This window comes from Corythoichthys intestinalis, chromosome 4 (genome assembly GCF_030265065.1).
Source record: "Corythoichthys intestinalis isolate RoL2023-P3 chromosome 4, ASM3026506v1, whole genome shotgun sequence".
In the NCBI taxonomy this organism is placed as follows: Eukaryota; Metazoa; Chordata; class Actinopteri; order Syngnathiformes; family Syngnathidae; genus Corythoichthys; species Corythoichthys intestinalis.
In genome coordinates, this window is record NC_080398.1 from 2,486,502 (window position 1) to 2,497,699 (window position 11,198).

Consider the following 11,198-nt stretch of genomic DNA (forward strand, 5'->3'; position numbering starts at 1 on the left):
GGACATTCCTAATTTCAGGGTCACATCCTGTTGATTTGGGGCAGAAAATAATACTGTAATATCGTTCTGGTTTGTTTTATTGTATTATTATTTACAGATGTAGTTTTTGGTAGTACATAGTTTAATTTTCTTTTTATTGTAGTAAAATTCATTTGTTTATTTAATACTGTAAAACTGTACTATACTGTACTGTACTGTACTGTACTGTACTGTACTGTACTATACTATACTACAGTATACTATAATACACTATAATATACTCTACAGAACTACAGAACTATACCATACCATTCTACAGTATACTATACTGTACTATACAATACTATACTATACTATATACTATACTATACTATATACTATACTATACTATACTATACTATACTAAACTACAGTATACCATCCTAAAGTAAACTACAGTATACTATACTCTACTATTCCACTGTAGACTATACTAGACGGTACTGTACAGTTGTATACTATACTAAAGTATACTACACTACAGTTTACTATACTATACTATATTATACTATACTAAACTACAGTATACCGTCCTAAACTAAACTACAGTATACTATACTCTACTATTCTACTGGAGACTGTACTAGACTGTACTGTACAGTTCAATACTATACGAAAGTATATTACACTACAGTATATTATACTATACTAAACTATCGTATAATATACTGAACTGTACTGTACTGTACTACAGTGGTATGAAAAAGTATCAGAACTTTTTCATACCACTGTATACTATGCTATACTAAACTACAGTATACTCTTACTATTCTACTGTATACTATACTATACTATACTATACTATTTTTTTTTTTTTTTTTTTTTTAATTTCATTTCATTCCAGGCAGTTACATTCATCTTCACAAATACAGATCTTTGCTTTCAAGAAACAACAGAGACAAAAAAAAAAGACACAAAACAAAACAAAACAAAATGCCTGAAAGGGAGTGGGACGAAGAAAACTTATTAAATCCCACCCCGATTTCTCAATAATCATCAAAATAAATAACTATTTTCCTGCAACCTGTTTCTGTTTAGTTACATAGAATACATCCTTCCCTGACACATGTAACGGGAGGGCCGAACCCTCAATATCGATTCCCTTAGTCAAAAGAGAGAAAAACAAGAACAACAAACCCAAAATATGTGTATATATATATATATATATATATATATATATATATATATATATATATATATATATATATATATATATATATATATATATTTATATATAGATATGTGTGTGTGTGTGTGTGTGTGTGTGTTTGTGTGTGTAAATATATACAAATACACACACACTTATATTGCGTATATCCATACCAGTATGGTAAAAAGACCTACAGAAACAGTGATGTACATTTAAGACCCTTCCTGAATATACTTAGACCAAATTAATTGTTTATAATGAAATTTAAATATGTGAATATTTTTACACTCTCTTAGTGATGAACTCAGATTGTTCCATAATTTAACTCCTCTTACAGACACACAGAAGCTCTTACGAGTCGTTCTAAATCTAGGAAGTACGAACTCCCCGTAAGCTCTTAAATTGTGAGCTCTTTCACGAATGGTGAAATGTGTTTGTAACTTTGCGGGTAATGTGTTGTTGAAAGCTTTATATAGAATTATGGAAGTGTTGTAATCGACTAGGTCTTGAAATTTAAGCAATTTAGATTGAAGAAATAGTTCATGGGTGTGATCCAGAAATCCAGTCTTATGAATGATGCGAACTGCTCGTTTCTGTACTATGACTAAAGGATTTGTCGTATTGCGATAGGTATTCCCCCACACTTCCACACAGTACGTAAGATATGGGAGAATCAAGGTACAGTACAGAATACGGAGTGCATTGTGATCAAGATATATTTTAACTTTGTTCAAAATTGAAAGGCTTCTTGAAATTTTGGTTTTTATATGTCTGATGTGGGGTCTCCAAGACAGTTTGTCATCAATTATAACTCCCAAAAATTTATTCTCACTAACATTTTCAATTTGTATACCTTCAATACTAAATGTTGGTTCTGTATCAATTTTTGCATTCCCAAAAACCATTGCTTTAGTTTTACTTATATTCAATGATAATTTATTTATATCCATCCATTCTTTAATCAAGTTTAGTTCCCTGTTCACGGTAGTTACAAGTTCAATGTAACTATCACTACTGTAAAAAATATTTGTATCATCTGCGAAGAGAATGAGTTTTATAACTTGGGATACATTAAATATATCATTTATATACAAAGAGAAAAGTTTAGGCCCCAACACTGACCCCTGTGGAACCCCACATGAAATACCTAGTTTATTTGATGAATAAGAGCCGATGTTGACATATTGCTCCCTGCCTGTTAAATAGCTTTTCACCCAGTCCCCAGCTACCCCGCGAATACCATATTTTTCTAATTTTTCAAGTAAGATTGAATGATTTAATGTGTCAAAAGCTTTCTTGAGGTCAACAAAAATCCCAACCGCATATTTATTCTGGTCAAGTGCATTAGTAATTCCCTCTACTGCCTCAATTATTGCCATTGAAGTAGTTCTATGCGTTCTAAACCCATATTGTCCTGCATTTAGTATTTGATGTTTCTCTATGAACTTTTCAAGTCTAGAATTAAAAAGTTTTTCTAAAATTTTTGAAAATTGTGGCAATAGAGAGATTGGTCTATAATTTGTGAAATTGTGTTTATCGTTGCTCTTGAATAATGGTATTACTCTAGCAATTTTCATTTTTTGAGGAAAACAACCAGACTGAAGTGATAAATTACAGAAATATGTTAAGGGCTTTACAATGGAAAATATAATCTTTTTTACTACTAACATGTTAATATCATGATAATCCACAGATGACTTACTTTTACATTTTAACACAATATTAATAATTTCCTTGTCGTCTGTACATGTGAGGAACATCGAAGATGGATTTCTTATAATCGTTTTGTGACAGTTATTAACAGTATGGCATGGAATTTCAGCAGCCAACTGAGGGCCAACATTTGTAAAAAATTTATTAAAACCATCAACGATATCATTCATGTTATGGATGTTCCCATATCCATCGGTAAAATAATCAGGATATGATCGAGCTGGAGATCCTTGTTTAATTAAATGATTTAGTGTATCCCAAGTTGCTTTCATATTATTTTTATTAGCATGTAATCTTTTTTTATAGTACACTTGTTTACTTGTTCTAATGATGTCCGTCAACTTATTTTTGTATGTTTTATATCTCTGTTCCGCCTCTTTTGTTTTTGCTTTGATGAACTGTTTATATAAATTATTTTTCTTTTTGCAAGCATTCATAATTCCTTTTGTGAGCCAAGGACTTTTTGTCTTTTTTTCCTTGATACAATATTCTTTAACAGGACAATGTTTGTTGTATAAGAAGGTGAATATATCTAGAAAAGTATCGTAGGCACGATCCGCATTGGATTCACTATAAACCGGGCTCCAGTCTTGCTGTGCAAGACTGTAATTGAAGGCATTTATTGTTTCTTCATTTAATATTCGCTTGGCTATAGTAACCACTGTATCTTTTTTTATCTGAAGATCACAATCATATATGGCAAAAACCGGTAAGTGGTCAGTTATGTCACATAAAATCAGGCCACTATTGACCTGACCATCCATGACATTGGTAAATATATTATCTATAAGAGTGGCACTGTGTGATGTTATTCTACTTGGTTTTGTTATTGTTGGGTATAAAGATGAACTATACATTGTGTCAGTGAAATCATCAATGCTTTTGAGTTTGGTTGGATTTAATATGTCAATATTAAAATCCCCGCAAATGAATAACCGTTTTTGATTCACAGAAGAAAACAATTTCTCTACCCAACAATTGAAGTTATCAATACTTGAACTAGGTGTCCGATATATGCAACTGATTATAACATTTTTCTGTTTTTCATTTTTTATCTCAATCGTTAGACATTCAAATATTCCATCAACAGCTAAGGTCATATGCGTTACAACATTAAATTGTATAGACTTGTGTATAAATAAGGCTACCCCACCCCCCAGTTTGTTCTGTCTGTTCATATATCTGAATTCATATCCATCCAACCAAAAATTTATACCTTTGTCAATGTTAAGCCAGGTTTCAGATATGGCAATAACACTAAATTGGCAAGAGAATTGTTCCAAGTATTCCTTAATGGACCCAAAATTCGTATACATACTTCTACTATTGAAATGTATTATTGACAGCTTGCCCTTTGTTTTGATATTTGTTCCATATTGTTCGTAAGAAAAATAATTACAATTTATAACAAAGGAAGAAAAAAAATTGTATTCAGGGTCTATAGAGATATCTTGATCTGCTGTGTTGTACTCACTATATGTTTCCAGTTCCATTTGTTTGTGATGGAAGATTGACTTCAACCTGTCCATGTTATATGATTGATATTCTCAGTGCATGCTGTCAGTTGTACTTGTCTAGATCTTCCATGCTCTTCACGATCAGTACCTTGGCTTCCTCTGGTGTCCCGTTCAGCTTAACGTAGATCTTACAGTTTGTTACCCATGTGTGTTGTATTTTACCTTGCTTTTTCAGTTGTCTTGCCTTCCTCGCGATGTCTGCGTTCCTTCGTGTCAGATGTTCATTAATGAAGACGTCTGTGCCTTTTAATTTGCGTCCTTGCCTCAACAGTGCCACCTTATTTTTTCGATTAATGAATCTCATAATGACGGCTGGTGGTCTGTCGTTGTTCCTGGGTAGGGGATGACACGCCTCGATGTGCTCCAGGTCTATTTCTATCCCCTTGGATTGGAGGAAGGATGCCACCTGTAGCTCCACCGAACCCGTCTCCTGGACGCTTGGCTCCCCGATGTCCGCGGTCAACGCACGCGCGTAAGAGCGCGGCTTGATTTTTATGCCAGTGATGACCACATCATTCATTCGGGTGTACTGCTCTAGGTCTTCCACCCTGCGTTCGAGGTCCCCAATTCGTTTGTCTTTTTCGGCATTCTGGAGGCGTAGTTGTTTAACTTCCTCCAGAAGCCCCAACAGCTGCTCCTGCTGCGTTCTGACAGCAGTCACTTCTTCGATCAGAGAGTTGAGGGAGGTTTTAATATCGTCGACCTCCTCCGAAGCCGGTGTTGGGCCTCTCTTGGGTGGCATACTGGCGTGTATGTACCCAGAGGCGACAATTTTCCAGCTGCGGCGCAGCCAAGCGTGACCTCGCTAGCGGCTAGCGTCGTGATCGTGGGAACGAACACGAAGCGCGGCGATCGAGTCCTCCAGTTCGCCCTGTCGTCGTTCGTGCCTTTCCTAACTTCGAAAGTGCCTTTCTTAAAGTCGAAACTTTCTCCTTGAGCCTGATGCAACCTCCTTGTATTAAGTTTTCGGTTTAGTCCTTGTAGTCCTTTAGTCCTTGTAGTCAGCCCGCGACATGCGACCTGCCGGCTCAACAGGAAGCGGAAGTGATTGACTATACTATACTATTCCACAGTATACTATACTATACTATACTATACTATACTATACTATACTATACTATACTATACTATACTATACTATACTATACTAATACTATACTATACTAAAGTATACTACACTACAGTATACTATACTATACTATACTATACTATACTATACTATACTATACTATACTATACTACAGTATACCATCCTAAACTAAACTGCAGTATACTATACTCTACTATTCTACTGGAGACTATACTAGACTGTACTGTACAGTTCAATACTATACTAAAGTATATTACACTACAGTATACTATACTATACTAAACTATAGTATAATATACTGTACTGTACTGTACTACAGTGGTATGAAAAAGTTCTGATACTTTTTCATACCACTGTATACTATGCTATACTAAACTACAGTATACTATACTCTTACTATTCTACTGCATACTATACTATACTATACTATACTATACTATACTATACTATACTATACTATACTATACTATACTATACTATATTAATAGTTATTTTTTCAAAAGTATATTTCATAAAATTATGAATGAATTAAATGTAAGTAAAAATAAAACTAAAAAAAACCTGAAATATACTCTTTTTATAGCCTCAATAACACTAAAAAGGTGATAAATATAAAATAAAATAGCATCAAATAGCATTTTTAAAAGTTCCTATTTTTGTTTTAAATTAAGAATATTTTCAATGACTAAAAAAAGAAAAATGGTATCTTTTTTATGTATGCTATTTTTACAAAAAAAGAAACTGAAATCTATATAAAACCCTAGATGGCCATGCATATCATATCATACACGAATCATATTTCCTCTTTTTCCCCCTAAAAAAAACTGATCTACCAGATAAATATGATACATATTTATAAAAATCATAGCTGAATTGTTTTGTTTGTTTGTTTGTTTTTTAACTTTTTTCCGAGTGACCATTAAAGCCTCCAATAGTAAATAAATTTAATTTAATGTCAATTCATGGTTTGGGCTTGAAAGGGTTCAAATGAATTTTTTTTCAAAACTAAAAACAGACAATATTTACTATGAAGTCATTGTCAGTACTCAGCTGGGAGCACTGGTTCACGTTTCAGCTCCATTGACAGTGCTCGTCTTCCAATTCCTTGAGGGATTGGACATCTATTGCAATCAATAGCATGCAATGACTTATTTAATAGATAATAATCCCCCATCAAGGGAATATTTCATACACATACAAATAAATACCTTGAAATATTAGCGATAGGTTGCGTTATAGACGCGTATGGCCGACATCTGTCGCCACATCTGTAAGTGCACTAGGCGGCCATTGATGTGGTCAGACCTTGTGTCACCAACGAGGAAGAAGAGCATGAAGAGGAAGTTGAGTGTGTCGTCTTGTTTTCTTGTCGTCGTCTTCATCACACACGCACGCTTCTTCATTATGCCAGTAAATTGTGTTTCATCTCAATTTTGCCATTCTGGAAGTCATCTTCAGTCTTTTTGGCCTGCATTTGAGTTTAATCCAATTTAATGCGTTTTTTGGCGTTTGCATTGATGCCATTGACGGTCATGTATGTCAAATCTATTGATACCAATGTACTTGGATTCCACTGACACATTTGTAAGTCGATGCCATTGACGGCCATGGACGTCCAAATTACTCATTCATTTTCAATGGCAAAAAACAAATGTCCCCAAATCAACAGGAAATGACCAGATATGACTAGGACACCCCCCCCAAAATGTCCTCAAATTACCTAATATGACTAGGACACGCCCCTCAAATGTCCCCAAATGACCTGATATGACCAGGACACGCCCCCCAAATGTCCCCAAATGGCCTGATATTACCAGGACACGCCCCCCAAATGTCCCCAAATGACCTGATATGACTAGGACACGCCCCCAAATGGCTCCAAATGATCTTACATGACTAGGACACGCCCCCCAAATGTCCCCAAACCAACAGGAAGTGACCTTATATTGTCCCTGAAATGTCCCCAAACATACCTGGGCGGGGCTAAGATCTGTATCTCCACACAGCAGATACCCAGAGTAATTTCTCCAGAAATTGTAGTTTCTTTAATTGAAAATAATGTACTGTTTCCTGTTGAGTGGGTATTACCATCACGAAATTGTCCTTGTAGATGCTACAATATGTGCTCCGTCTGTCAACGTTCATGCAAAAATTTTCAAAACTTTATTCACCTATTTATCTTTGGACTGAAACTTTTGAATATTAGACGATAACATTTTGAGTATTCGTCGAGTAAAACGAGACGAAATTTTTCCGTGTTCTCGTCGACGAAAACTAGACGAAGACTGACATATTTGAAATGACTAAAATAGTATGACAAAGACTAATAAGTATTTTCATTCAAAAGACTAAGACAAAATTTTAAAGCTTTAAAAGTTAACAATTTTAGGGTATAATGTTTTCACTGTATTACTCGTTTAATATAAAATACTTTTTTGATGGTCGTCAATTTTTCCTATTCCTTCTCTGATGGCACAGAAGGCCTTGCAGGACTGTATTTATATTATACTACATTCCTCAACTTGGAATAGATTTGTTTTGGACTTTATTGCACACGTCTGCCCTTTCTATTTTTTGTCAAGTTCTGGTTTCCATTTCCGTTTCTATTTTTCATGTAAATATTCCGTATGCACGGCGTGTTCATGTGTCATCTCCTTGCGATGAGGAACATGCACGACGCATGTTTTGAAAAAAATTAATACATTTAACCCTTTAATGCTTGCAATATGAAGCGATTGTCAGAGAATTACAAAATTTGAAAAATAAGGTCTTAATGAAACGTTTTTTTCAAATTCGTATTAAAAAAAATTAATGTGCGTAATAAGCACTATAATATCTATAACCCTTGCTAAATCCTGTTTTTTTTTCCTCATGGAACCTGCAGATGCATGAGCTGACTTGCATCCATTATTATTTTTATTTATTTATTTTTCTTTTTGAGGAAAGATATTTCAAAAGTCTGAATTAGTCTCAAAATCATGAAATTCTAAGTGTATCAAATGTAATACATTTGCGTAATAAGCACTATAATATCTATAACCCTTGCTAAATCCTGTTTTTTTTTTCCTCATGGAACCTGCAGATGCATGAGCTGACTTGCATCCATTATTATTATTTATTTATTTTTTTGAGGAAAGATATTTCAAAAGTCTGAATTAGTCTCAAAATCATGAAATTCTAAGTGTATCAAATGTAATACATTTGCGTAATAAGCACTATAATATCTATAACCCTTGCTAAATCCTGTTTTTTTTTTTTTCCTAATGGAACCTGCAGATGCATGAGCTGACTTGCATCCATTATTTTTTTTTTTTTTTTTTTTGAGGAAAGATATTTCAAAAGTCTGAATTAGTCTCAAAATCATGAAATTCTAAGTGTATCAAATGTAATACATTTGGCAAGAAGGGGTTAACGCTTTCAGGCATCCAATCATGTAGCTCTTAAAAAGTACATTAAACCTCCTTAGAGGAGTTTATCTCTTGTAGATGTCCAATGCGCTTTAAGTGGGAGGGTTGGCATCGAATTCACGAAGAACATTGATTGTCAAAATGCAACTTTTGATACCCTAATTGATTGCAAGTTGGATTATACTGTTCCATCAAAGATGGAGAAAGTTTGCATGAGACATAGTGAGAACACACACTTGCAATAAAGCCTGTAGGATCAGTGCTTCCCCCTACAGGCACATGCTCTCACTGTCTGCGTGCGCGTGGGTGTTTTCCTGGGGATGAGAGAGAGGGACATCCTGCCACACAATTTGAGAGTGACTCAATGCTTCCCCCAATACACACGCTGCAATAGTATCGTTACGAACTCACTAAAATGAATTAAATGAGATCACTAAACACTAATAGATGATATGGTGATAAAATGGAAAAAAACAAAGAGCAAACGTATAAAATAAAAATAAAATGGACAAATCTAAGGCAAAAAATATATATATTTTAAAAAATCAAATTAAATCAAATAATAATAATAATAAACAAAAACAGAATGCACTACTATAATGAGATAATAAAATCAGGGGGAAATGACATAGCATTTATAAAACTACATACCGTAATTTTCGCACTATAAGGCGCACCTGACTACAAGCTGCCACCCACCAAATTTGGCACAAAAATGGCATTTGTTCACAGATCAACCTCACTGGACTATAAGCTGCAGCTATCCTCCCTGTATTATGGGATATTCATACCAAAAGATATTAACCGATAACTCTTTATTTGACTGTGGGATCATAAGACTTTCATGAGACCAAATGAACTACCATTTGCGGCCAATTGGTTCAAAGCTTCATTGCTTCAAGAAGCTTCATTTGGCCATCACTGCTCCCTCGGGGGAGACAGTTAACCTCTGCCGCCACCTGCTGTCAACACCGTTGTTGTCCAAAATGCCTCCTAGCATGCATTGCAGCGCTACAGATGTAAGTAACAATCAAAATTTATGGTATGTGCTAAGTATTTCTTCAGTTGCTCTTCTAGTTGTTTCATTAATTGAGAATGATGGTATTTAGTAACACTTTTGTTGACAGTGGTGCCAAAAGACTGTCATTAGACAATAATAACTATGACATAACACTGTCATGGGCATTAATGAATGCTTACGACATATGTGATTTACTGTTATCCGACAAATTATCTCACTTTATGTAAAAGATCCAAGTTGGAAATGGAGTTAGTGACATAATTAGCCGGATGACAATGACATAAGCATTCAGTAATGACCATGATGGTGTCATGTCGTAATTATGACAGTTTTATGACAGTCTTATGACGCCGCCTTCAAATGAAGTGTTACGTATTTACCCAAACAAATCAACAAATAAGCCACACTGGACTATGAGCCACAGGATTCAAAATGAAGGAAAAAAGTAGCGGCTTATAGTCCGAAAATTACGGTAATAATGTACAAAGTACTGCAAAAAGTTTAAATAGGAGTTAACATTTAAAAATTAATAAAAATAATGCAATAAAAGTACAATTGAACAATAATAAAAATAAAGTTAAGAAAGATCAATCTAATTTAATTTTTTTTTTTTTAAACTACCGAAATTTTCGGACCATACAGTAAGTCGCAACCATTCGTATTGAGCCCATACATCTAAAAGTTAGTAATTTTTCACCTAAATCAAGAAAAAAATTCTCTCAAATAATGTTTTGAACAATATTCTTGAATTAAGAACATTTCTGACAAACAACTTTCTCTTTTAAGTTTAAATATCAAACGTTTTGCTTAAAATAAGTCTCTTAAGCTTATTTTCAGCTAGCTGTTTTTCTTATTTTAAGAAATCTCAGTGAGTAATATCGACTTGATGCACTTTAGAAGTAGCAAAATTAGTGGAGTGTTCCCCACCTCCACAACATTGACGTCTTTTTACATTACTTACAGTGGCTGCTGCTGGCGGAAAATAACTTCTAATATCCCTCGTCTTTGAAGGGGGCGTGGGAGGCGGCATTTTATATTTCTGTCAGGATGTGAACGGGTGTGGGTAGGGGGGGGGCGACGGTTCAAGTCATCAGCGAATCAAACGTGCGTTTGAGGGGGGAAAAATGGACTGGCACATTCAGCGAGTGAAAAGGGGTAAGTGTAAGTCTGAACATAATGAAAGTACTGTAATTCATTTAATTATGGTAGGATCAATTCTATCCTTACAACATATAGGAAGACAATTTAAATGACCTATATGATTGAAGTCATTATTTAATGC